Consider the following 24,502-nt stretch of genomic DNA (forward strand, 5'->3'; position numbering starts at 1 on the left):
AAGGAGTGGGGGGCTAACAGCCCGACAGCTACTGGGCCAGTGTGGGTTTCACGTTCGCTTCCCTCCCGAAAAAGCAATGGCGTGCGTTGCTACAGGCTATCCTGTAAGCAGCAGGTACCACACGTTGATGTGCTCTAAGAATGACACGCGAGGTTATGCAGGACGAAAGCTTCATCCCTGCCAGAGCTGCCACCAGCTGAGGTGTTTAAAAGCGACCGTTTTTTTTTATTTTTTTGTCTTTTTAAGTGACGGGAATTGGGGAGGGCGGGTGCGAAGGGTAAATTCACCAGTAAAATTGTATCATTCAAAATTGCGCGCATTTAGCAGCGCGTTTCCAGCGTTTCGGCGACAGCTGGTCGGCAGCTTTCTATCCAGCATGCACCATGGAATCACCGGCCACCGAAAGCAGCGCACTGCACGAGCTCTTCCGCGTGGTCGGAGCGCGTTCGAGGGAAACAGCCAAGGTTAGCGATTGCTTAGAAGAACAGTAACCTGAGCTAAGGGGTTTCCGCTCATTTATTTTTGTGAGGACGTGCACGCACAAAACAGTCACCGGTTTGTTTTAATCGTGTGTTGTTGTGGTTTTTTATGAATTGTGCCATACAAATGAATCAATGAATGAATGGTGTGCTCTCTAAGGCTCAGCTTCGAGGGAATTTTACTGTTTGTCCCTTTTTCTTATGTAGTGGTGGTGGTGGGGAGAGAGAGAGAGAGAGAGAGAGAGAGAGAGAGAGAGAGAGAGAGAGAGAGAGAGAGAGAGAGAGAGAGAGAGAGAGAGAGAGAGAGAGAGAGAGAGAGAGAAAACATAGCAGTGGCTTAGCTCGGCTATGCCAGGGTATACGTAGCGTGAGCTAAGGTTCAGCCGGTTATTCTTAGCTTTCCTGGTTCTCTAGGACTAGCTTGCTTATCATGCTTACTGCTGCTTCAATGACACACCCACGGTATACGCATTATGTGACACATGTACATTTATCAAGCGGCTCCGGCGCAGCGTCACCAATCGCCCCAGGGCTGAGCTGGTTCTACAGGCGCACGCCGGTGTTGCTGCGATGCACGAGCCATCGGTTTCACACCCGGCCACCCATCGAATGATGATCAAGTGGACCGGGCCGCCACGGGCGGAACGGAGGTCGGAGAAGACGCTGGGAGCGTGGGGTGTGTAAGAGACGCCGGGAAGCCACCAACGTTCTGTGCGCTGTGTGACGTCACTGCTCCTCACGCATGCGCAGCACGGCTCTGCAGGAGCCACGCGAAACTGCTCAACCTCGGCCAGTGTAGCTTACGCTACAAAAAGGTGTGTTACTATAGCCGTACAACCGCTTGGGGGGATGACGGGATAGCATGCACGTAGACCTCGTTAAATGAGAGGTATTCGCAAGCGTGTCTTCTTATGCAGCGCAGGCACAATTCAGTTCTTTTCCCCACACTTCTTGCTCCCGCATTATCTAAAGTGGGTCGTACCCCAAGCATCCATACCCCGTCTCCTCGTACGCTCAGTTGCTGTGCGCAGGGAGTGCTGCTTCTTAGCTGTTTTTATGCCCTCTAGCACCCCTGGAAAGTCCTCAAAAGAAATAAAAAGAAAGCCGAACAGCGTGCCTTCAGTAGGTAATAATAGGCTTGCGCGGAGACGAATGAGAGCCTACAGCGGCGCTTCCACCGCCAGCCTAGGCTGACGCTTTCAGAGCGTCGCGAGTCAGAGAGCGATTTCGTGTAGTCCTGTTTTCTGCCTTTTTTTCTCGGGGAGTTTATGATGTTTTTCTTTTTTCCCACTTGCTACGTGGTGTTGAGGTGCGGGAGCTTTTATGCTTGAGGTGCTGAACATAAGTGCGGATGAGCGCCACCCACTTTGCGATAAAGTTTGGTTGCCGACAGCGCGGAGGGGAACCAAATAGAGGAGAAATAAGGAGGTGGCCGTATCTGGCGCGGGAGAGATTTTCTCCTGCCGGCGAGGCTCCTAGGCGCCTCAAAACACGTTCTTGGTAATGCGTGGAGGGCGGCATGAATAATTCGTTTCCACTGACGGGAGCCACTTTAGGAGCATGATGCACCACAAGCTGAGGTATCGTGGAGACGAGAATTATAAAAACAAAAATCTGGTTTACGTTAGAACATGAGCAGTAACGTATCTACGATATTTTGGATGTTCAGAGAGCATTTATTACGAAAGAACCAAAAAGATCGTCATTAAATTTTAACAAAATTACGCGGAGAGCTGTCACCAAAAATTAGTAAGAGAATTATGCAAATTTTCTACTGATTTGTAAGCATTCTTTCCTGCCGCTCCGCGATTTACATCGACAGTTTTAAAGTCGGCTTTACTATTACACTTAAATGTTTTAACCGCGCAAATTATGTACTTATTTTAGATGCGAAGCATCTCAGGGTCGGGGCTATGTCCCTCCCTTGACGTTGTCGTTGTTGCGCCGTCCACACCCCCACTGCGCATGCTCGGCTTGCTGAACGCCCGGTCCCTTCTATGGCTCCTGGAGCGAAAGTGTTGCCGGTGTCTTCCTGGGCCGGCACGAGACGAGCACGTTCACGCGCCTTCAACGTGTCATCATCGTCGGCAGCGGCGTGCGTCGGCGAGTCTCGGCGGGCCGTGATTACAAGCAGCCCACAACCATCCGGGGACCGTGCATCGACCTCATCTTCAGCAACTTTAGGGTTCATCCACTACAACAGCCCTTGTCTTTACATTTCACAGACCATAAGGCGGTCATAATGAAAGCGGAACGCAAACCACAGCTCGACGTCACCTACGTTGAACATGATGATGATAATGCTTAAATAAAGACAAACTCATACCACGTACAACATCTCTCTCTCTCTCTCTCTCTAATGCCTCTCCACTCTAACACCCCCCACCCCCCCCCCCCACACCCAATAAAATTACACCATCTTCCCGTAGGGAAATCCTGAGTAGTATGCGAAACAGCCATGGGGTCAACGTAATTTCCCGTTTCATAGTTACGGTAAGTGAAAAGTGTGGTAGTTACCATGGAAACCAAATGGTAAATATAACGGTAGCTACGTACCTCAACCTCACAGAAACGACGAACTAAAATTTAATGGGCACTTGAATCGACCCCATGCCTGCTTCGCATACTACTCTGGGTTCACCTACGGGAAGATGGTGTAATTTTTTTTTCAGATATAAGGCGTCACGTTCTCACTCTAAAACACTGCTTTTGTTGTTAGTGAGTTCAATTCTGCTCATCATTCAACTGCAATTCGCGTAATTTACGCATCATCGCTGAACTCATGCACGCACACGTACACAAGTCCACGCAAGCAACACATGCACGCAGAAAACCCAATAGCGTGGGATTCACGCTTTTGGCTGCTCTTTCGAAAAAAAAATGGCGTGCGTTGCTACAGGCTGTTCTGCAAGCAGCAGGTACCACACGTTGGTATGCTCGAATAATCTTCGAAGAAGATTGACGCAAACTCACACACATACTGTGCGTGTTTGTGTCAACCTTGTGCGTGTCTGTGTGTGTCAACCTCAAACAATTGACACACACACGCGCACGCACGCGGGCACGCACGTACGCACGCACGAGTTCACAAGGCCGAATGTCTGCAGTCTGGGCCCGTAAGATCCTGCTAATAGTTTTTGAGGTGGAGGAGGCCCATTTAATACCGCGGGCGCTATTCCCTTAGATGTCCTCCACGGTATGCAAAAAAAAAAAAACGATAAAAACATCCGTATTCAATCTTCCGATATGTTCAGCCCAACTCCAGTTGAAAGCGATGCGCTGCAGATGGTTAACCCTTACCTGTCGGTTACTTCGGAAGCCTTGCGAAAACAAAGCGGTGTTATTTCTGTATAAGCTACTGCTGCAGCGTTTGATGTGCCTTCAAATTCGTGGCAGAAAGTCGTGTCATCGACCTGCTTGTCCAAGTAGAATAACTCCAAGCTCCAATCTCAACCTTCTTCACGGTGTAGTCGTGAGGAGCTCTGCCGGTCTTTGCTGGCCCTCGTTAGAGAATGGAATGGATGATCCGTTGTTTCTAGCGGCGACATCACAATATGCGAGTGCTGTCTCTTCACTTGTTTTCACGATAACCTGAAACTTCTCCGTGTACGCTAACTGTATTCTACATCTTCTCCGCTCACGTTCTTCTGTCCAGAAGTCGGTCTGGAGTTATACGCGTTCACGTGGTGCGTACTCTTGGTGAACAGACGGACAATAATCCACATCGTAGCACCCATTTGAACGATTTTTTTTGCTTTTCTTCGTAATTTGTCACCGTATTTTCTGTTTCATAACAATTATAACGAAAGGCAGCAGAGTTAGCACCAAAAACTAGTCTTGGTTATTGTAAGAATTAAAAAGAACAAGCAGTTATCATTTAAAGTAACCCACCACTTTCAATAAAAAGAAATTGGCCTTGTATCTGCTCAACTCGCTACAAATTCCGTCGATAGACGATAGTGTTCTGCCACCCCTGCCACCTAACTGCCTCTCCTCTCTCTCTCTCCGATCTACCTCCCACGCCCTTCCACCTCAAGCCTCACTCGTGACATGGTATACGTAATGGAGGTTTGCTAAAGACAATTCAATTTTCCCGCGTTCCACGGCTCGAGTCACCTACTGGAACCTTTCAGTACTGTTGAACTTCGAACACCGCCCTGAGGTCTACCAACTCTTTTGGTACTTTTTGGTCGAAATATTGCTTTCAACGCGAATTCTTTATTTGCTATCGCAAATACCGAGCACACATTCATTTTCAGTTAGAAGAACACTGCACCTACCAGTTCTGCATTGACGTTTTGCCTGAAATATGCCTAATAATTTATTTTTGCTCCACAATGTCCACAGGTATGGAGTATGTTTCCAGTTTTAATGATTCTGAAAAGTCTTGCTCGTATAAGCCCCTCGTTCCATTATTTGTCTACTTCTGGCCGGGAGGCTGAATCGAGGGACGGACGGATGGACGGACAGACGGGCAGACAGACAGACAGACAGACAGAAAGACAGAAAGACAGACAGACAGACAGACAGACAGACAGACAGACAGACAGACAGACAGACAGAGATAATAAAAAATACATACAGAATTTTAGGGTTTAAGTACCCCAGGAAAGACGATCGTCTTTAAACTCACCTTCTCTTGAAGGAGGGCCACTCGTGGCACTATAGCTGTGCCACGAGCTGTGCCACTTAGTTTCTCTGGCAAAATAAAATCCCCACATAGCCATAAACACGCACTACCGATACCGCCAAAACTGTGTTCCGAGCTTTTAGAGCGTTCATGGCGGGGAGCATGTTTATACTTGGCGAGGCTTTCCTTAAAGCCGTAAACAATGGTAGAAACAGAAACGCCACCTCGGAAGCGAGCCGGCGGTTAGAATAGTCGATCGGTTGCAAGTCTCTGTGAATATACAGCCGCTTTCCTACAGAGAAATTCAACGGTGCTGCTGCTATTTTTAAAATAATTCTGGAAACCACGAATGGCAGTTATTCTTCTGCAGAGTGCTTCGATGCGATGTAGAGCCGTTCTAGTTCCGCAAGCCTTTGTTGAGCAAAGCATTTGTCGTGTCGTTTCCGTTAGCAATGCTGAAAAGCTCGAGCGCGGTTCTCTGTCGATATCTCTAAAAAGTGCCTTCACTCGTACTTCAGTAAAGACGTATCAAGCACGTCTTCTGGTCTCACTGAAAAGAGTGATTTTTCGTGTAGCATCAAAGCGTGCGCGAGAAAATCATGCACAAACGCCGGAACTCCCCGCATCTTCCGGCCGTCTTACCTCGCCATAATCTTGCCAGCCATGGTCATCCGGTAGAATCTATTTTTTACCACATACCACAGCGCCTCCGATATACACATCGGCGCGGTGAGCTCATCTTAAAACCGCATATTTATTTCCAACTATAAATAGCAGTTATATTTCTATTTTTCCCCACTTGTCGGCGTCTTGAGGTTCGCGTTAATGTAAATTTGTTTCTTTCCTTAGATTGGATTGCTATGTTTTCTGACCATGTAGTAACAATTTACCTCTTACAGCCAACAGCAAGAAGCCGCCGCCAGTCGTGAAGTGTTTTCAGTAATTCTGTAGGGGTGCGCAAGAAATGTTTATTCAGACGATTCGCTCAGTCGAGTGCGGATAGATAACTGCGCCGGAATCAGTGCTGGACGATGGGCTCGATAAAGTTGTGCAGAAGAAGGAGTTAAATCAAGCAAGACGCCAGAAGAATGCGAACAACACTCAAGAACTATTTCTTGAGCACGTACACAAGTGAGTGTTTTTGGGGGAGACGTGGGTAAAAACTGGAGGAGGGGGTGGACGGTTGTGGAGTAAGGGAAAAGTGAGCGGACATGTACGAGAGCTGCATTTATGGGGCAGCGGCCTATCACAATTATTTATGGTCCAATATTTACTCTTACGAGTCACCGCGGTGACGTCGTTACCTTGTAATTAGGCACGTGGATTGTGTTAGTTAAATCCATTTTTTAAGCATAGTTCCCTCTGACGCTTGTCGATTAGGTTAAATCCGTGTTTAATGCTGCACTAACACAGTCCTGCGCACTTTTTTGTGCCTTTTTGCACTTTTTGCGCCTTTTTGGTGCCAAGACATCTGGCCATTTTCCGGGCGGGTCCGCGCTGCCCAGTTAAGAACATCGCTGACGACAGACTCAACGGATGCTGCTTGAACTTGGGCAGTGTATCGTGTTTTAATGCCTGAGCATCACGTTACGCGGCTCAGTTGGTTGAAAACGCGGCGGCCTCAGATCCGCGTAGCCAAACACCGCGGCCAGAACCTGTCGGCTTCATTCTGCCTGGCGGCGATAAAAAAAAAAAAGAGAGAAAAACACCTGAACGCTTGTGATTACAAAAAAAAGGGGTGCCACCGCCCTTCATATTTAAATACAGTTCTTATTTCGCCCTTAAACATTGTTTTTTTTTGACGAAGTTATTTGTGTGGTGATGTGAAGTCAAATTTATAAAACTCAATGTAAAGTTTGATGTTTGTAAAGTTGGCTTTCCCACAAAATGAGCAGCGACGCCTTTTATGAAGCAACTGCGTTCTTTTTAGGCATCGTACATCATAAGAGGTGCCCCCGTGGATTTTTGTAACTGTGTGGGTGGATGAAAAAGAGGACAAAGGGGTAGTGTGTGAGAACAAATACCGCTCGTTTCGCTTAGAAAAGCACAAGAATCATCTTGATTCCTAGATTCGGCTGCCAGTGGCGGCAACTGTACTGTGTGAATGAATCTGCAGTAACCAGGATGTAATGGTAATAATCGCAGCAGAAGTGCGGATGAACAAAACTTGCCGCAGACTAAGAAGGTAAAAATTTATAAAACTCAATGTAAAGTTTGATGTTTGTAAAGTTGGCTTTCCCACAAAATGAGCAGCGACGCCTTTTATGAAGCAACTGCGTTCTTTTTAGGCATCGTACATGCCTAGACGATGCCTCAGCCTCCTCTCCCTACGTAGCGCCTCATTGACGAAGAATAATTTTCGAAGCTATAAAAATGAAACATAAAGGTTTAAAATAACGTGTCAGAAATGCACAAACAAGGCGACGCTAGCGCGGTGTTGGACTTGCATTTTTATTTATTTTATTTATTTACAATGCTGCTAGCCCTTGCGGGCTGTAGCAGGGGTGGGAGGTGAACAGGTGAACAATACACAATGTTCATGCAAAAAACATGTCCAGCCGTCGTTGAAAGTCATGTGAGGATCTGCATCATGTAAATACCTCGTGAGGAAGCGCATTCCAATCAACAATAGGCAGTTTTAGCATATCGTTACCGTGTTTACGTTACCGTTTACCGTGTTTGCCGGAGTAGACTGCGCAGCGCCAGAGTTACCGCGAACGGTAACTTACCGGCACAGGCTTCACCGTCGCCAGCGCTTCCGGTAACACGGTAAACGGTAACGCAAACACGGTAACGATATGCTAAAACTGCCTAATAGATCGCACCATAAACGGAAACTTAAATACGTCCACCCGCGGTACATGCGCCTGAACAACAAATGAGGGATTGGTACGATCCGACACTCGTCCTGGGGAAGGGGGGGGGGGGGGGGCAGGTATATTTTAAGATCCAGTTTGTAGTTTTTATGATAAAGGTCATAAAGAAATTTCAAACGAGCTATTTTTCTACGTGTACCAAATGGTTTAAAGCCAGCCCTAGCAAGCAAAAGGGACACAGACTGTGTTCTCTTCTAATTTGAATCAGTAAACCTCGCTGCAAATCTCTGGACTTGTTCAACTGTGTTAATTACAGCTATTCTATGTGGGTCCCAGATGATAGCTGTGTACTCCAGCGTTTGTCTAACAATCGTCTTATAGGCCAACAATTTAGCAGAGGGTGTTACTTAGTTTCCTGCTCAGAAAACCCAGTTTTCGCTTCGACAGTCCTGTAATGTTGTCAATATATTTGTCCCACTTCAAATTGTTGGATAGAGTAACACCAAAGTATTCAAACTCAGTAGAACTCTTAATTTATGTATTGCTTTTTGTGTATTTATAATTTAGGGCGGATTTTTATTTGAAATTGTCATGCAAACAGTTTTATCGTAATTAATTTTCATGTCCCATTTTTCACACCAGTTTTCAATACATCGGACAGCATCATTGAGGAGCATTTGATCAGAAACTCTTTTCACAAGACAAAACAAGAGACAATCATCTGCATATAACTTTACATCAACAGAAGGAGAAACAACTGTTGCAATATCATTCACATAAATTAAAAAGAGTAAAGCCCCTAGCTAATACAGAGCCTTGTGGCACACCTGAAGATACGCTTAAAACAGATGAACGTACGCCGCTTATTCCAACAACAAACTGCAACCTTTTGCGCAAGTAAGCTTCAACCCATCTTACAGTTTCGGAATGAGTACCAAGTCTCAACATTTTTGAATAAGTTTCTGGTGACATATTTTGTTAAATGCCCTAAAGAAATCAACTGCTACCACATCGACTTGTCCTTTTGAATTTATCGTAATAGCGAAAGCATGAATGGTTTCAAGAGCCGAGTTACGGTTGAAAGGCGTTTTCTAAAACCATTTTGCTTATTATAAAACAGACTATTGTTTTCTATATATTGAAATAAATATTTTGAAATTATGTTCTAAAACTTTGCAAGCCGTGCATGTGATAGAAATTGGGCGGTAATTACAAACATTAAGGCGGTCTTTGAAAATGCGCAACTCTGAAAATGGGCGCAACTCTTGCCAATAACCTATCATACGAGACAACGGCTGTACACAAAGATAAATAAACATTTTAACTAAAAAACAAGAAACTCACTTAGAGTAGCGCCTTAAAATTTTGTTGGGGAGCATATCCGGACCAGGTGATTTTTTATGATCCAATTCCAGCAGTAATGCCATTACACCCTCTTTAGATACTGTATGAAGATTGGCACTAGTATAACCGAACGTGCGGCCTTTTTTGAATCATGTATACTTGGAGAAAAAACCGTACTGAAGTAATGATTGAGTGCTTCAGAAATCTGAATCGGTTCGCGGTGAGCGCGACCACGGGTGGCGCTGCGAAGCGTGCCTCCGTGACGTCGGCTTAGGGATTCTCGCATTTGTCGTCTGCTTCACTCGGGCTCGCTCTCCCTGCTGTTTCTTTGCACTCGGTTGACTTTTGATGCTTGTCCGCACCAGATTCTACGTGTGCGTATCTTTTTATCATAATAATAGACTTAAAATCGCATACACTACCTTAAGGCGTGATTTGAAGTACAGTTCTAGATACCGCTGCGGGTGAAACATTGCCGGCGTCGCCCCATTCCTTGCGAAGCTGGTCCTGTGCGGAGCGCAAGAGTCGGAGCTAGGCGTCAGCTTCTGTGTTCAGCAATCTTTGGAACAAAGGCAACAGCTAGCTGCTAATAATCGACAACAGCTAAAATGCAAGACCAGAACAAATTCCAGCCCTCCAGGGCTCTCGGCTTTGGCAGAGGCATTTAATCGTATGTAAAGTAAAACAGTTTTCACAACCTTACCGAAAGCTCGAAAGTATTGTATCACATCACTTTATGTTGTCACTGCATCAAAGTATGCCGAGACGCATTATGGGATGCAAAAACGGTAGGTTCAGTTCCAAATAACCTACTGAGTGTATAGTCGCGTGCTCAATTTATACCAGGCTTCTAATCAGTATGGAGGCTTATTGAGCAGAACTACTTCACTACTGTAAAAATACAGTAACACTATGTTTGTTCACACCTGGAGTGATATTTAAGTTTCATTGCTCGCAGAAATATCGCCCCAGTAGTCAGATATGCGTCAAGAGGAGGAGGAGGAGAAAACTTTATTTAATAGTAAAGTCGAGCTGATTAGTGGGCCGGGTCTTCACTCCAGGACAAGAGAGTAAGAGAAATTTTCTTCAATTCATAGATACGCCTACCCAAGTAGACCAGGATTTGTTCTTTACGCCTGGATGGGGTGAAAAACAATTAAGAGCTGCTTGGAAATATTAATCGGGTTCGATTCTTGTAAAATATGCACGTATAATATATGTTACGTTCGATAGCGATTGTATAAAGCCTTTACCACCGTAATCATGTCATAATTGTTGGGGTTGAAAGTCAGTTCGTTATGATAACGATGGTTGCAATACAAGTTCGGATAACAAAAGCCACCTTCGAGTACTCTGGACAACGTTGCCTGGGGCGCGATCGCGGTGGCGTAGAACCGCAATCGCGTCCCAGGGATATTTCTGTACATTTCCTAGCGCCATATGTTTTCAATATACAGATATGCGTATAGTAAAACTGCACCCATGAGGAGGAGGGGGAGGAGGACGATGAGGAAGATGACGAGGAGGAGGAGGAGGAAGAGGAGGAGGAGGAGGAGAAAACTTTTTTAACAGTGAAATCTAGTTGGTTAGTGGTCGAGTCCAGGACAAGAGACTAAGAGTAATTTTCTTCAATAAATAGCACGCCATTCAGAGTAGGCCAGGATTTGTTCGTTACGCGTGGAAGATTAGAATAGAAATTCGGGGTATAAAAGCCGCCTTCGAGTACTCTGGACAACGTGGTCTGCGGCGTGCCGCGGTTGCGTAGCACAATTAAACTTCCTCATTGTATTTGTATGTCAATAAACGCTACGGATATGCACCTTCTTCCACGCAGACCTCGAAAGCCAATTTGTGAAGAATGGTATGTATGCGTAAGTCGTGAAGAAAATATTCACACAAACTTTGTGAGCCTTCAAAATCTCCCCAAACTTCCTAATAAGACGTTTGTGGCGGTGCAGAAATATAGAAGCGTTGGGCACAGAAAAAAAAGCATTCATCTGATACATGCCAAAAGAAATACAGCCGCTTTATTTCTTGCTGTGCGATCGGCGTGTAGGGGACCGCTGCTTAGTGCGTAGCAATAGACCGTTGAGTCTTCATAAGAGCATCTCAAACATAGTTTATGGAAGACTACAAATTTTGAACACTTATCGAGAAGCTCTGAGCACTGAACCTCGCAAATAAGCTGGAAAGTACGAGTTAAAGACGATCGTCTCACCGATGCTCTGAAGAAAGTTGTTCTCTCTCACCTCGTCTGTCACGAACTTGTGCGGGACACAGCTTGAAATTATTCAGAGTTGGCAGAAACTGGCAAAAATAAGTGCATTACAGGAAATACTCTTTTTAATGCACTAACACATCAAAGCCGGCGATTCGGAGCACAGGTGCTGCTGCTCCTCACAAGCGGGCTGTAGCAGACGACAGCGGCGCGAGTCCCTAAGCTGACGTCAGAGCCAGAGGGCGCCACTCAAACATCTCACCGCCAATAGGATGTTCCGTTTATAGGGACCGGGCAGCTGGACGGGTGGCGCCACCACTCGGCGCTCCCCTCGTCAGTGGAATGAGCCGGTGCATTGGACTACACAGTCTCCCGTTGTTTTTGTCGTGTTTGCTTCGGTGCTTTGAATGTTTTGGTGGCGTTGTGAGCAGACATGTGAGATGGAACGAAGTATAAACAGATGTGTTGGGTTCTTAGATGCAGTAATGACTACGTAAACTTGTCGGACGCGTCTAAAGTTGGGTATCGGCTGCAATGGCATGAGCGCTTTTTGCAGCGATCTGCGCTTGGCTCCACCAGTTCTGAGTACGAATAAAACTACTATTATTAGTATTATTTTCTTCTTAAATGCACTCACGGCTACGCAAACTTATTGGATGCTTGTAAGGTTGGGAAAGGGCTACATTAACACGAGCGCTTTTTGCAGCGCTGTGCGCCTGGCTCCGTGCGATCTGAGTAGGAATAAAACTATTAGCAATATTAGAATTCATTTCTACCAGTTTAAATTATCTTCACTGGTTTCCATTACTACGGTTTCCACGCCAGCCTTAGCCCTGGGATACCTCGATACGTGTGCTTTAAATAGCAAGGCAACTGCATACGAGATGGATTACCGTGTAGCCGTAGAAATGTTGCGGTAGTTTACACTTTCTGTAACCATGAGCTTTGTACCTTCGGTTTTGGTGAGCGACACTGTGACAGCATGGGAGCCTGAAAGCCGAAGTGGAAATCCCACGTTTGTGGTGGTCATTTTATCAAGAGCGAAAGTTATTCACCAACTCAACAGCCCAAGCTACAAACCATCCTTCCTCCCCTTCCCGTTTTACCACCTGCGTAGAAAAAAGGCTGGCACCGATAGTTAAAAAATGGGGCAGTGTTAACGTCAGCCGGTGTTTTTTAATGCTTAAGTATTCTTTACAGAGTACCTAAAAAATTGTGTAATGCCTGGTGAAGACACCAAAAACGCGCGATTAGTTGCCTCAAATATGGGTGCATGAGCCTGAGTCCTCCACCACAGACACATTTCCGACACGCTGGAAAAAGTTTAGATTTGGAGAGGGGGCATGGAAGTTCAAAATTAAACAGCAAAATCATCTAGCCCTCCGTCTAATGATTATGATGGTTGAAAACAAAGCTTTCTTAGCGCGAAATCGAATGGAAAATGGTCAAAGTCAAAGACGCTGCGATCAAAAGACCAAACAGCGTGCTCGTCAAATTCGACGCTTAACTAGTCAAAGTTTAAATCCAGAAGGCAACCAAGGAAACCCATACGATAGAGCTTTTCGATAAACCATCATCGTCGTTAGACGGAGGTGTGCATGATTTTTCAAGCGTAGGTGGCAGCTTGTAAACCGACGCAGCATTCAGTTGTGAAGCTGAGTACAGGTTTCGGGCACCCTCCTGTTAATTGCGTCCTTCAGCCACGCAGGAATTGGTTTTTGAAAAACCATTTACCAACCAGCCAGCAACCATTGCAATTCTTGTAAAGCAATGCTTCTCCACGACAAGCAATAACATTCTACTATCATGCGGTATTTATTCTATCAAGAATTCCCGATGACTGTAGTAACAGTATTTCTGTGAAATTAAACACGTTTCAGCCGTAGGTAATGAAGATACGGAAGCGTCGTTCATCACAATTTCTGTTTTGAGGTAAATCTTCGAAGACACCCTCCAACTTTGTCTTTCGCTTGTGCACGACGTCGGCGCCGTTTCGTCATCAACCGCCACAGGCCAGCGCCGCAGCATTCCTAGATCGGTTGCACACACCGGCTTTGAGGGAGTATTTAGCGGCAATATACTCCTCGATTCGCGAAACTGCATGCAGGCATGAAAAAATTGCATGAAGCAACGAACTTTCACTTCCAGCTTGACTTCCAGCTTGGAGCATTGAGCGTCGTCTGCTATTTGTAAATACTGAGTATGGGCGTAAGTAACACACATGGCATGCCTCGTAAACGTCACATCCACACTCAAGATTTACCGATCTGAAAAATGCACGTGGGGTTACGTTCGCTTTGCGAGCCGCACCGCAGAAAAACGACAGAAAGCCATGCACAACTACGCTGCGCTGACCGCCACCGGCATTCCACTGACGAGCGGTTAGCCACGGGCGGCGCTGTTCGCTGAAACGACGGTGGTGCCATACAACGGCCGCCCGGTCCCTATAGAAAGCCCAGTTATTTTAGACTGAGAACTAGACAGGTACCGCCAAAATTTCTGGGGAGAGTTGGTTATGTATTTCGACAATATATTAGTTAAAAATTACTTTTAGCTTGCTTTACTTCCCTTCGTACCTGAGCACTATAATGTGAGCAATAACAGACGAATTTCTTGATATTTTCTGGCGGGCGCGACGTAGCCGCCGTTTCGTTTTAGGTGAATGACACTTCGCGTAATCCAGGGGTTGGCTTTAGCCGTTCGCTTTTCTCTTTGTGGATCAAAACGTATAAATTTTCACGCATTTTTACGTATAAAATTGTGTCCCTGTCTGGTTCTTAAAAAGAAAACATTTTATTGCTGTTCGCCGTAGGCGATAACGACAAAAAGTTAACAAATCAGGCCCTTCTTATTAATAATTAATTAGTGAACAATATTAATGTAGTGAATAATATTAATTAGTGAATAATATTAATGCAGTGAACGGTTTTTTACGTATTCTTGTTTCCATGTATAGTTCTTTTTCTTTAACTAGCGGTTGCTTGATTTGTGTAGTGAATTGTTTTTTTTTTGTTGTTGTTTCTATGTTTGATATTTTGTTTGCCATAATGTGTGACTACATTTTTGTGCTGTGTATTTGCGTGTATTGTATGTGCTGTATTGCCCCTCCTGCTTGGGCCCAAACTGGGCCTGCAGTATGTACTAAATAAATAAATAAATAAATAAATAAATAATTACGGTAAACTGTGAAACTGAGGGCTTTCTTATAAAGCAAACTCATAAAAATTGTAGGCGAAGAAAACGAAGGGAGTTTTGCACGCGCACGCGCGCACACACTAAAAGAACCCTAACATGAACAAACAACACATGTACTCGATCCTACCAAGCGCGTGTTCTTTAAATAAAGAGGTTTAAAAAAATGTTCTGTATTTTCAATACTGTGTCGGCGCCCTGTGCTACCTTTATTAGCTGCAACTCTTTCTTTTCCGTATTCTGAGATATACGTAAATCGATATTTTACCGAGTAATGGTCTAGTAGGGCTCAAAACTATGTTATGTGTTCAGTTCTGCAAACTACGGATAGGGCTCAACACCTCTGCTCATACGAAACCAAATGAAACCGCAGGCTACAGGTGGGTTGAAAAACTTCTATAACACGAGATCATGCTCTATCAAGAGTGGCCTAGCACATGTTTTGTAGCCAGGGTGGCTTGGGCCCCGGAATCATTGACGTACTTGCCAAAGAAGATCCCAATGTTCTGCTAAGTCTCCTTCCTCAGCGGCTTGCTTCGCAATACAAATTGCGCCCAATGACCGGTGTGAGCATGGTTGGACAGCGAAGCCAGACCAGTATTACACCCAAAACACGATTGACTGGCGCGCAATCCGTGCTTGTACAAGAAACAAAATACGGTTGATTGTGGGTCAGGGTTTGGCATGCTTCTCTCATAAAGGAGCACTGACACGAAAATTTTATGTTACACTTTTATTGCTTTTATCGATGCTCAATGGTCTGGCGAACCTTAAACAGCACCTCAAATACTTCAGCGCGCGATAGTTAATTACATTGAACGGCCTGAAAATCGTTTGTTTCAAATTCCTGCGCTTTCATCCCGAACGGCGCATATGACAGAATCCCGACCCGACCTCACCGCTTTGTGCGGACGTCACCGGCGCCCGCTTGAGAGGGTGTTGCGGCCGCTCGCCGCTCGTGGGGCTGCGCGCGTGAAGTGACGTCACGAGTTTTTGACGAGCGCTGGCGCGTCACTTCTTTTGGCTTCACGGGGTGACGTCACGCTGATGTCCATTTGCTGAGTGCCGCTCCGCGCACTGCTCCGTCGGCGCGATAAATGAGATCCAATTGAACTATGTTCTTCGCGTCGCAGGCCGTTCATATTTCAGCCAGGGTATTCTGTTGAGTGAAGGAAGCGAACTGTGCAATAATATTAACGCCGCAATATTGGTGTCAGTGCTCCTTTAATGAATGTAATGGAACTTGGAAGCACTAAAATTTTACTCTAGTACACATGTGGCCGTTTCAGGGGGACTTTGTGGACGAGCGATGGTTTACTATTATTTGTATTGAAACTGTGACTGATAGATGTCTTGCGCACCTGCTGATATAAAGCTTCGCGCGCTTATGTGAACTATTGAGCAGTCGAACACCACATAACTTGTTCCGCGATAGTTACAGTAGTGCAAACAAACCCCTACCTATCCTCCAGTCTCCAACTTCTCCAACTTAATTAACTCCTCGAAGCTTCCTTGAGCACTAATTTTTACCTCCCCACACGAACAGTGAAGATTGCTGGTCACGTAAGTCTACGCTCATCGGCTGCCACTTCCAGTGGTCCCCTGCACTTATTTCGCTTCCTCGGACAAAAGCACTCGTTGTTTTCGGGCCTCCGTGAATGGCTTAAACGCTAACTGCGAGTGGCTGCAGCACGGGAACTCCTAAATAGCAGCCGTGGTTGCGCGCAAGAATCCATTTCCACCCATAGGCTTCGAAAGAAGATGCGCAGCTAGCAGGTGTGCGCCACTATTTTGGGATACAGAACTTCCAGCCCACAGTTACGGTGCACTCCTAAGATCGTCGCCGCGGCTGGCTCAGCGCAACAAGCTACAAGTGACGTGGGCGCGCAAATAGGCTCCCCATAGGAAGCAGAGGGGCGCGTACGGATGGACGAACGCTGAAATGCACCTGCCGCCGAGTCTGGAACCATCCCTTTCCGCCTTCTTTTCGGACCCGTTGTTGCCTTTTTTTCAGGGCGAAAGCGGCGTCCATTGAAAACGACTGCGAATACCTAAGATGAACCGACACCAAAGAGTGATCATCTTCCCACTTGGAGTCTTTTTTCCGCATGGAGAAGCGGCCGCCTGTTCGTAAGACGGGTGGGTCCTGAGAACAATGCTCTGATGCATACCCTGTGCTTTTAGGAGGTATAAACCAACGGTATGGACTAAGTCTGCATTGGCGCTTTTTGCGGTGCGGTGGTTTCTTTTGCAGCGAAAAACAAATAGCGCGACGCCTGAACACCAGGTATAATATAGGAAATTTTCCCAATTAGTATACCATTCGTGTCATGGTCTTTACATGACAACATTGTTTAGCACACAGGATGTTTTCGGGAGTTTAAACTGAAGGGACACGTACATAAACAAAGGACACAGTGCCCTTTTAATTAGGAATTCACGCGTGAGTGGTTTTTACGAAGGTAAATAAAAAGCGGTGTTGGAAAACGGCGCCGAAGAGAAACGAGATAGATACCCCGCAGCAAAACGAAAAACAAAAACATTACTGACACTGCAAAGCTCGAAGCAGCGTTCAATTGGACATTAGGAATATTTCAGGGTTTGTATATATCTGATGGCGCGCAGGGTTTTGGTGCCATTCAATGGGGCACACAATGTTTCTTGATTAGAAATTCGTAACTGGCCTCAGCAGACGGCAGTCACCAACAGTTAGCGGGAATTACGAAGAGGGTGAAATGTAGCGACGCAGGAGGAGCGGAAACTTAGGTCGTTCTACGAATGAAGGCAGTATTTTCCGCGAGCGCACTTGTTCTCGTACTTATGTAGGGCCCCTTTTAAATTGGAGCTTCGATGCCGCTGGCGTAGATCAGAATAAACGTGGCGCAACCTTAAAGGGACCCTGCAACACTTTCGATAAGCGCTTTCACTATTTGTTCTGCGCCTGTAACCACTGCGAAAGCTATAGTTATCTCCAGCTCTGCGCGGCACTGTGTGATTTGCTCGTCACTCCAGATACGCCTTCCATTTTTGCTTTGTTTTTGTGGCTTTTTTTAGTTGCTATCGAAAAGCGTTCATTGCTGCAACTGAAGGAAAACTGGCCAACAGCCGCTACATGGCCTTAGTGACGTAATTCGAGCCGTCAAAGAACGTCAATACCGGGAAAAAGAGAAAAATCTTTTGAGCGAGTTTTCAAGCTATCTGATGGGAATAGAGCAATAATTTTTGGCTGAGATACTTTACGACCTCCTAATCCAAGTTCTGGGTGTGTCGGGTGACTACGTTCTGCAAGCATTGAAGATATCAAAAAAGGTTGAAAAAAGTGTTGCAGGGTCCGTTTAATGCAGGTAAAAAACGAAACAAAAATTGCGAGCAAGCCCGCGAAGCGTGATTTCCCTTAAAAGATGGCGCCTTCTTTAGCGAGTCGGTTAATTATTATAAATAGGGGCTTAGCGCAGCGAAGACAACGACAGTGACCAGACGGAAGGGTGCTGATCCCGTCCTTGAAGTAACTGAGCTGAAACAATGTCATCTAGGTGTCAACGCACTATGTTAGGAGTAACTAAAACGGACTTCTGCTTGTTCCTCCTTAGCGCGTTCCTTTTTCTCTTTTTTTTTGAGACCTTTCACACCGAGCCTGAAGATTTTCTAGCATTTTTCAGTATGGTCTGCAGCTTCATTTCGCACATTGCATGAGAGGCGCCAAAGCACAATCCGGGTGATCGAGCAACGATTCCCGGGCCACTAGCTGTTTCTATGCTAAATAAAAAAATGAGCATAGAGTTTACGGGTGTAAAATAAAGCTGGGATTAGAGCCGTTTGGAAAGCCTAAAGCGCGGAAGGCTACAATAGGGGGTCCGGGGCCGACGCTTCAGGCGCTTAGAGAATATATTTGCTCGGGGCGATAACAAATCGCTCTCACGGGAACCCTTGGGAAGAAGCGCTTACAGGGCCAAATTACATTAAAAGGGCCCCTTTCCTCGCTTGTCGTTCGGAGTGCCCTGGAAAGATGCCAAAGTGCAAGCTTGCTTGTTTCGTGGGCTTGCTGAGGACAAAAAGGAGTACCAGAGGATAGCAATAAAGACGCCAGAAATGCGGCACCCAAAGCGGGCGGCAAGATGGGTGGGTGAAAGATGTTCCGGATCCCCGTTCTGTCTTGCTTCGCGCGGATCCCAGTTCATTTAGGAAAGATTGAGAGAAATCACTTCGAAAACTTTCCAGCAGGCTGCCAAGTGGGCCAAGGGAAGAAGTGGCTGTCTGCTCGCCCTGCGATCTCGCCCGTTGTCCTTTCACAGAATAATTACAAGAAAATCGTGGATTCAACCCATTGTTGGCCGTTAGAAGAAAACTTCCTGTCCGCGTTTTCTGCCCGAGGTAATTCTTGCGCTAAGTGATTTACAGTAAGATACAATAAAGACGAAGAGCATAGTAGTAAAGAACCTTCACTACAAAACGAGGACTACCGGTCACGATGCAAGAGAGGGTTGGGGAGAAAGGCTAAAGGAAAATAAACAAATGGTGGTAGTTTTTAAAGTCCCCGTTGATTGAACGATCGGGGCACTCCATTGAAGACACGGTTATATCCAGTTTTTAAGAGAGTGAACAACTGCAAAACCCGCTCAACCACGGTCTTGCACCCCCACAATACCCAGTTAGAGGCGCCCCGCATGAATTAGTCCTCTCACTGACGTCTTTCAGTCTGGAAATGAGTGCAAATTTTAGAGAACTACATCGAGCCTACCCTGTACGACGTTATAAAAGTCTGGCTAACAAAAAGGTACCTTGGGACACATTAAAACACAGCAGCACTAAGTACAAATGAAGGGGAGCCACTTCAAAGGGCGTCCATTTCTTTCGCCGAGTCACGAGTCACCGAGTTCTAGTCATGACTAAACACACTAAACAAAATTTAGAAGACAGCAAAAATACGGCTAGTTCGACAGCACAAATGCGCAAGCTCTGGAGCAGGTTAAACATATCATCATACAACTAAACATGGTGAAAGCAGTAAAATTTAGTGATTATCATTAACTAGTCACCGGTGAGAATGAAACGCAGAGACTAGGTCAAATTTAAATGAAACCTTGGCATGTTAAGCGCTTTATCTACAGATCGGTTTCAAGGCACGTCGCGCCGGAGTTAAGAATCCGAGCGCCAAACATCCCATTGGGAGAGTCAATAAATCTGTAGCGGCATCATCGTCAGCGCCCGCACACCATCATCATCAGTAATGTAGATGATGACGCAGACAGAACGCGATGGCCTCCGCGCTGCTCGGCCGCACTCTACGGGCACTCTCGGATTCTCAGGCCCGTGTTGTCGTCCCCACGCAACTCTGAATAAATGTAGGCCCTGCCGCACCGTCACATCGGCCGCCTACATAATTGGTGACCCGGACGTCGGCAGCATGGAGCCCCGTTTCACCTTCAATCTTCCCCCCTACCCGGCCTTCGAGCCCCGCCATCCCGGAGCCTGGTTCCGCGAAATGGCGGCAAACTTCCAGCTACGGCGCATCGACTCGTAGGCTGAGCGGTACCACATTGCCACAGCCTTGCTTCCGCATGACCTGCGCATCGACATCATAGAATACAGTGAGCAACCCTACGACGATCTCGAGGTCCTTGTGATGGCACGCGTCGGTACGAGCCCTGCTTGCCGTAATGACTCGGCATCGCTCCACGTCGTTGCCTCCTCGCACGACACGCCATGCGTTGGAACGGGAAGTGCGTCCAACGGCTCGCAGTGTCGCCTGTGTCCTTGTGACGAGTCTGTGGCCGGAGCACGGGGCCACGTAACATCACCCCCCGGCTTCGCTGACCATCCCACCTCCAACTCGACTCCTTCCACGCTCTCTGCAACCAAAGACTCGTCTCCCGGCACGTTGACACTATCGCTCAGTACGACGGCCTTGCCATCTCGCCCCCCGTTCTACCCTGAGAACCCAAAGTCGTGGCTTTGCCAGGTGGAGTGCTTTTTTGACCTCTACGGTGTTACGAGGCCGCAGGACCGTTACTTTCTGATCCACGAGCTGCTTCCCTACAGCCTGGCCTCCATCTTGCCGGAATCTGGAGCCCGCCCTTACGACAAGCTTATGGCCTTTCTCCTGGCGCGGTCCGGTCAGTTCCCGAAGCCATTCGTGCCAGCCAGTGAGCCTTGCTCCACGGATGTCCCTGCCCTGCTGCCTCGTATCAGCCCGCTTACAGCGACAGCTTTGCCGTGCAGCAATGATGCCAGGACAACGATGGCCCCATCATCATCAGTAATGCAGATGATGACGCCGACAGAACACGATTGCCTCCAGGCTGCTCGGCCGCGCTCTACGGGCGCTCTCCCATTCTCGGGCCCATGTTGTTGTCCCCACGCAACTCTGAATATATATACGCCCTGCCGCACCGTCACATCAGCCGCCTACAAATCCATTACCCCCAAGACGACCTTGTAGCGCCATCATCGTCACCTTCATCAGCGTCACCATCGTCAACATTATCAACCGGCTTGTGCTGAGAGGACCCTTGGCAGCCATCTGGGACGGCACCCTATTCTACGCTCCTCGTCTTTGCCGTGGCCCAGCCAGCCCAACCGAAATAAACGTGGGCTCGGCCGCACTACCTCGTCGGCCGCCTACAACCTGACACTGCGCAGAAAAAACACTGCCTCCACCTCACCCTAGCCTAGGCGGGAAGCAACTGGAGTTAAGGCAATCTTATATACCCACCTTTCAAGGGTGTCTCCACCATTTCGAATGTTTATTTCCCCCTGGCTGCAAATCGGCTTTTGTGTGAATTTCGCCTAGACAAGCGAGACTGGGAGGTAATGTATGTCACGCTGGAAATCAATGGGCAGCCCGGCACGGCCCCAACGAATGGGTGCAGAGCAAAATCGATAGTGAATCGAACGTTTTCGTTGTTTTGCGGCAAGCTGATGAACGGGTAATGAGGCATCTTCTGTAAATATCCGCGGCTTTCAACGTCGGCGGGCCATTTTCTTCACTAAATACAGACCTGCTTTTAATTCGAAAAGACGCACAAGGTCTCTGGCGATGTGTCCCGTAGTCTCTCGTCCTGTTTGCGCAGTCTTCCCAGCGCAGTTAACCCGATAATCACCACATGTGGCTTGCTGCGAAGAAAACTAAATAAACAAAGTGCTAGGGATTTACCATTTCCACATTTTCAGCGATAGGGTGGACCGACAACAAGTGTACCACTGGCTACCGAGACACCAGATCGGGAGATTTCATCGGAACTTTGTTTGCTGTAGCCCCGTTAAACTCTTCACTTGGCCATAAATTAAACAGTTCACATTTAGCCTCCGGCTCCTCGTCGTGCAAATGAAGGAAACTTTCGCTCGCAAGCAGCTCGGTGGTCACGCTATACACCGGAGCCGACCGTCATTACGAGCGCGCTCTCCGCAGTTGACCACTTTTACCAATAACGCGACAATAATTTAACAAGAAACACCTCATACTCAGCTCCTCGGTAATTTGGCAGAGGTTTGTTGTTTGAGATTTGCAGCTTCGCAGGGTGGAGAAGTATGGTGCGAGGTGTTTGGCTTAAGACTGAGTTCGGTTAAGACAAACAACCCGTATTGTTACCTTTACCTGCTACAGGTATCTTGCCCTCATAGCCCTTGCTCCCAGCAGCGGTGTTTGCCTTCGCTTCCGGAATAAAGGCATTAATTCATTCATTCATTCATTCATGCATTCATTCATTAATTCATTCATTCATGCATTCATTTGCTTTATGTATCGGTTAAGGCCACTTCTCGCTACGACTTGTAGCACTAGCCAACCCGATAGCCTGCGTAAATTTGTTCTTCGGTTTTATTTTATTTTTTCCTTTTCTTTACCATACTCCTCGCGCCCAATATGAGACAACAACATTTGTTCCCGGCGTGCTTCTCGGAGAAGGCGAAAGAAGCAGTGTGCAAGATCCCTTTACGGCGATCCCAGATACGATCGCGTTTTCTCTAAAGCCTTCTCTTATTTTGTTTTCGGATATTTTCGCGTGTTACTCTGGCCTGCGGCACCCTCACCATCCTGGCTCATCCCCAATGATGTCTTTTCATATTTCCATTTCTTCGTACGCGCATTGTAAACTTTCGGTAGCGACACGCAGCCCCGATTCGAAGATTGCGCTCGGTGGACGTGCGAGCTCATGCGTAACGCCGTTTCCCGCTTCACATCAATCGTCTGCGCAGCGTGTATACAGCGCTGAGCGTCTGATTGAATGCGGCGGGGGCAAAGGGGCGGTGTTTTGAACTGCGCGGTCTTTCGTATTTGAGGGGGATTGGATAGAACCGAAGCACATAGCGGAGCACACAGCCCCTTTTAGGCATTGAGCTCCCAACCCATACAGAAACTAATGACCGTTAGCAAGAAGGAGAGAAGCCATTCCTTTCTGTAGCGTGGCATATGGACATAGCGGCGCGGGCTTCCCTTCACGCAGGTGCCTTTTCTATTTCAACCGAATTGCTCACCTTTCAGCTTAACTTCATGGCTTTAGTAATATTATAGCGCGAAAACACAATACTCCATGAAGTTGGGAGAAAACAAGATTCCTGCGTGCCATGGGGATTCGTCACGGTACGTTAGTACTCTTTAAATTTGCTCTTAATGTGTACAAATGTCTGCTAACGATGTTGCTGTTGAGCCCATTGTCGAAGTGACATAAAATTTTCTCACCACCAAAAAAAGGGCGCGCTAGGGCAATTTTGAGCAGCACTGCATACTACTAATCACACTTCGTTGCGAGGTGGGCATGGACAAAATGATGTACGTCACAAAGTCAATCCAAAACGTGTTAAAAATTGTGAAATGAAACATCAATAGAGGAACAAGGCAAGGTTCAAGAATAAAGTCGCCTTATATTGATACTTCAACTAGTCTATGGTCTCCGAAAATGTGCCCCGCATGTTTTAAACTATCTTTTAAACTAGAAAAAAGGGCGCTATTATCTTGTATTTCTACGCCTTCTAGTCCTAGGTACCTTGGACTCGGCTACCAGTCCAGGCCCTCGTAACACTTTCACGCGGAATTCCAAGGTGCGGGATCGTCACGCGCTCTGTCCACTGCTTGTACGACGGGAAGGGTATTGGGCAAGATCTGTGGTCTGCTCGCACTTCCATATATTGTGGAACGGTGTACCGGGCGTAGGACGGAAATTACGAGTAGACGGTGAAGCAGTTCGGTCTTGCTGTTACCGGCAATAAGCGTACGCTGAAACAGTGATTAAACAACACAGCGGTTTATTCGCCGCTCACAAGACCCGTGCCTGGGACGATTTTCGAAGTCCGGGTGTCGGCGGGGGCGCGTTCACGGCCGGTGCTCCAGTCAGGAACCGTGCTTGAAGACGGGCCCCATCCTCAGCGGCTCCCACGACTCAGCCGGTGCGGCGGTAGACCGGTGTTACAGATGACCTCGTAATACTCGGTGGTGCTTGCAGAAAGAAAGCCCAAGCGTGGCAGTGTCCCTTCCGTGGCTGGTGTTCCGCGGTTGTGGTGTCCAGTGCAGTCATCAGAAGCGGTCTCTGGAAGAAAAGAGTCCGCGGGCAGGCGCGCACGCCCGTTATAAACAATTGTCTGGGCCGCCACGCACAGTTCTGCGCAGGAGTAATCGCGCAACGCCTTCCTGGCGTGCGCGAGTAAATAAGGTGCATATTTGTTTCGTATGAGCTGTGGATTGTATACGTACCATTTAGAAATTTTTCTGCTCACTTTTTTCTTTCTTTTTCTTCTTTCATTTTTGATCGTGTGTTTTTTTTTTCTCTCTCTTTTCACACTTGGTTGGTCGACTGAGGTTCGAATCGTTTCTGTTCATTTTTTATCATAT

The 24,502-nt window shown here is 46.9% G+C and overlaps 1 protein-coding gene and 1 long non-coding RNA gene across 3 annotated transcripts in view; one reads left to right on the top strand and one right to left on the bottom strand.

The window, feature by feature from the left end:
- The window catches only part of LOC144144382 (uncharacterized), a 525,773-nt gene that overhangs the window by 51,534 nt on the left and 449,737 nt on the right, over positions 1 to 24,502 (top strand). The window lies entirely within an intron of this gene.
- Positions 23,941 to 24,502, bottom strand: part of LOC144144383 (uncharacterized) — a 66,779-nt gene continuing 66,217 nt past the window's right edge. Inside the window, exon 2 of the long non-coding RNA XR_013317238.1 lies at positions 23,941 to 24,200. This is a non-coding gene — a long non-coding RNA (uncharacterized LOC144144383). The remainder of the gene's footprint in view (positions 24,201 to 24,502) is intronic.

The sequence above is a fragment of the Haemaphysalis longicornis genome, unplaced genomic scaffold, assembly GCF_048455015.1.
Source record: "Haemaphysalis longicornis isolate Haplotype H1 unplaced genomic scaffold, Haemaphysalis longicornis Haplotype H1 scaffold_7, whole genome shotgun sequence".
Taxonomy (NCBI): Eukaryota; Metazoa; Arthropoda; class Arachnida; order Ixodida; family Ixodidae; genus Haemaphysalis; species Haemaphysalis longicornis.